The sequence below is a fragment of the Petaurus breviceps genome, unplaced genomic scaffold (assembly GCF_028583685.1).
Source record: "Petaurus breviceps papuanus isolate PSGF00001 unplaced genomic scaffold, PetGlider_PUasm1.0 188, whole genome shotgun sequence".
Classification (NCBI taxonomy): domain Eukaryota; kingdom Metazoa; phylum Chordata; class Mammalia; order Diprotodontia; family Petauridae; genus Petaurus; species Petaurus breviceps.
In genome coordinates this window covers 26,763,021-26,767,149 of record NW_027185804.1, presented here as the reverse complement: position 1 = coordinate 26,767,149, position 4,129 = coordinate 26,763,021, and positions in this window count along the sequence as shown.

Below are 4,129 nucleotides of genomic sequence, written 5' to 3'. Positions count from 1 at the left end.
GAAAGAGCTTCTGTGTGCTTAGAAACAGATGTTTCAGTAACTCATAAGTTCAACAGGAGAAGCACCATGGTGGAATGGTCAGAGAGTTGAGTCCAGAACTTAGGAGACAAGAGTTCAAGCCTCACATCTAGCACAAGTTGGTTAAATGACCCCGGGCAAGTCACTCAATCTCTGTGTGTCTGAGACAGCTCTCTTAAACTATAAATTGCAGAGAAGGTGCTGATCTTCCAAATGCAAGAGTTGCTTATGGCAGTAAAATAATTGTTCAACTCCCTAGCCTTAAATACATTAATGAGAATAAGGGAATAGGGATATAAGGACCCCCTCCCTCAAAATGGTGCTGCTATTAAAGACTTCATAATCTCGAGCAAGGAATACAAACCATCAACAGAGTACACCTAAATCTCAATTGGTATGAATAATGTAGCTAGCCCATGAAGAGGTCAAGGCAGAGCAATTAGGAATGATGAAGAGGAAAAACATGAAATTAGCCTTAAGAGAAGTCCAAGATTCCAAGACAGAAAGGAGAGAAATGGAATTCATTCTAGATATGAGGGACAGCCTGAGCAAAAGAAGAGGAAAGAGACCAAATGCTGAGTTGGGTAACCAGAGGTTGCTTAGAGAAACTTAAAAGAAAAAGGAAATTCATGACATTTTATTGTCCTCTAAGGGTGTTTTGAGTGATTGACATGCCATTTCCATTGTCCCCAACATAATCAAAGCCAACATCACAGTAGCGGCACTTGAAAGTTAAATAATGTGAGATTCAGTGGGATTGAAGCTCCCCATGTTCCATCCATCCTGTGTGATAAAATGTACTAACAATAAGACGGAGAACAGAATGTCACATACATTTTGGCTGCTAATTTCTTTGAACTCAAACCCAATAAGAAATCCATTTGTTACTTTACAAGGATTTCTACTTCTCTCAGTCCATCCTCTGATTTTTCTATGCCTTCAAGGTCTAAAGTGGGGATCAAGAAGTTATAGATAAGTCAATTGGAAGCTGCTGAATAAATTACATTACAGTCAATAGAATCCTCAGCTAAAATTAAACTGCCCATGGCAAGGATGTTGTGTAAATAAAACCATTGTTCCTTTGTATATTAAAATTGTATTTCTCAAACACAAAAGAAAAATGGACAGAAATTGCATGGGCTGGGGGGTTTGGGGTGGACATGGCAACTCATTTAGGAAAAAATGATAGCACATAATAAAACAATTTATCGGGTGACTAAAATGAAAATTAAATTCCTATTAAAATATTTATGTAGATGTGGCTGAAACATTCTGCTGAGAGATAAATCAGAGAGGCCTATGGCATTTTGCAGACATAATTCCGCCATTCTTCCACTGAAAATTTAGTGCTTACAAGATGTTAATGGTGGCTCAGTTTCCAGGATAGTCTCCGTAGACTATTTTTGCTCAGCAGGTGGTAAGAATTTGCATCCATATTTCAAATATAAGTCTCTCTCATTACTGGTTTCTTATTTCTTTATGATTTATATCTCTATAAAATTCCAGCTACTGCAATAGGGAAAGAGATCTCAAAAAGGCAAATTCTGCATAATATGAACATTTATCATTGGCTTTCTTCATTTTTTTTCTTTTACTTCATCTCTCAGAAAAGAGGGAGAGTGACATGCAGTGCTTGTAGGAATAAAATGAATTTTATAACCTAAAAAAAATCATGCACTTTGAAAAAGCTTTCCAAAATTGAGGGTGCTCTCATTCCAAATGACACTCGCAGCAAGCGGTCATATTATTTGCACAATTACTTCGATTTAACTGAACCGTGATCTTTAAAAAATATATATGTACATTGGAAAGAAAATGCACTTGGATAACTAATAATTTGTAAGAGTGGTAATCAGTAAAAATCACTAAGTGCTTTTGGTAATAAGACCACACATCAGGAATTGATTTGGCATTTCATGCTGAAGTCATTTGCAATTTCAGAGTGGGGACACTCCAATTTTGTGCTGCTTTCCGAACTTGAAGGTGGCAGCAACTGTGTCATCGAGTACAACCTTCAATCACTCTACCTACCAACAAACTCTTCCACCTCTCTCTACTGGTAGAAATCATGCCAAAGCAAGAATATTGTTGGTTCTTTATTGTGACCTCACAAGTTCTAAGAATTAAGAGAATTTTCTGGAGTGATAAAAAGTTATGAGGAGGTAGAATCAGGGAGTGTGTTGGAGTTAGCTCTCACTAGTTCTGAAGAGTCAATGCTAGATTTTCATTGCCAGCATGTACTTCTTGGAAACAGATGAACACTACAAATTAGGGCTTAATTTATTGCTCTGTTGATTTGTAGACTGAAGAAAATGATGGAGAAAATATTAGTAATGCAAATTAAACTTAAAAGTGCATCAGGTGTACTTTTTTTTCTTCAGAGAACCAATTGTTAAACATTGCTGTAAAATAGTACAGCCATAGAGTCAGAAAGACCAGAGTTCAAATCCTAGCTCTGAGGCACACTGCACATGTGACCATGAGTAAGCCATTGAATTTCTCAGCAGTGCTGTTAGGTCTCTAGAAGCTAAGCAGCAGAGTAGACTTCATTGGTAGAGGGAATGTCCTCGCCTGATTTCCCTAAATGAGCGAATTCATTAGTCTGGATCAACAAATAAAAATATAAGATCATAAATCTAAAGTTTAAATGGCCTTCATTAGCCACTATTTCAAACCCCTCATTTTAAACTTAAGAAAGCTGGAGTTCGGGCACCTTAAGTAATTCACTCAAAGTCATACAACTAGCAAGCTATCAAAAACAGGATTTGAATGCAGGTCCTCAAACTTCAAAACTAGTACTCTTTTTACCATACCAGGCTACCCCAGCTAAGAATTTTTTTTTCTTAACTCATAGAGAGAAAGCAACAGTGGAGATGTAGGGAGAAGGATTCATTTTAAAATTAGTGAATTTTAGAACTGGGAAGGACCATGGAGACCAACTAATTCAAGCCCATTCATTTTGTAACTTCAGAACCTGAGTCCTAGGTGGGTGGTGGCATTTGCCCACAGTCATCCAGCTGGTTGGGAGCAGAGCTGAGTCTAGAATTCAGATTTTTTTTAAGTTCTATTCAGTAATCTCCATATTCTACCACAAAACTTCCTTTAGTAATAATAAAACTGATTTTAAAATAATAATGATTAACACATTTATGGTGTGTTCACTGAGAACTTCCCTTACAAGATGCCTGTGAAGTAGGCAGTGAATTAATGAATGAATGAATGAAAATGTAGTTATTAAAACACTTACTATGGAAAGAATTATGCTAGACTCCAGAGCTATAAGTAGAAAAGTGGACAAAATCCATGTTCTAAAAGGGTGCATATTCTAATGGGAAGACTACATGTACAAGGGGTTTCAGGTACAATTCAGATGGAGAGGCCATATGGTCTTTAGGGCAGAGCAACAAAGCAAATCATCTTTTTAATGTCTTCTCCATAGATAAAAGCATAGCTCTTTCTGATTTTGTATCATTTGATGGTTCTTAGGACTCTGGTAGCGAGAATTTCCTTTTCTACATCTTCAGTGTTGGAACATTAGCATCTAATTAAGCAGTTGGCAGGGAAGATCATCATAAAGACTTTTCTAGGATATGATTGCAGTGCTGGGCTAGAGGCAAGACCAGTGGCCTGAGAAGTACCACCATTCTCAAGAACCTTGGAATTATCTCCCATCTATAACAGTTTGCCAATGACTGGTGTTGAGATCAGTGAAAGTGAGCCCCTCATCCACAGGGATTATTTCCTTCATGTACAATTGCGATGGCCAGACTGAAAGCAGGACAAGTGGTCTGGAGAGCCTGCTATTTCCAGGGCCTTGGGACTGAGGTTCCTGGGCTGTTTCCATCAGAATCTCAGGGGAATTGGTGGTGGTGGATTTGACTTATCTGTCACACACAAGTTCATGTTGACTCCTGTCTCCCTCATGCTACCTTGCTGCTTCAGTTAGGTTGACTTGCATGTCCTATGAGTGGAAGCTGATCACCAATGAATATGTCATAGCAATAAAGTAACTGAAGATTCAAGAACTTAAGTGACTTTCTAATTAAGTATATTCCATGAATATAATCCAGTGCTTCTCAAAGTGGTGGTGAGGGAGTTAAGGAGAAAGGTC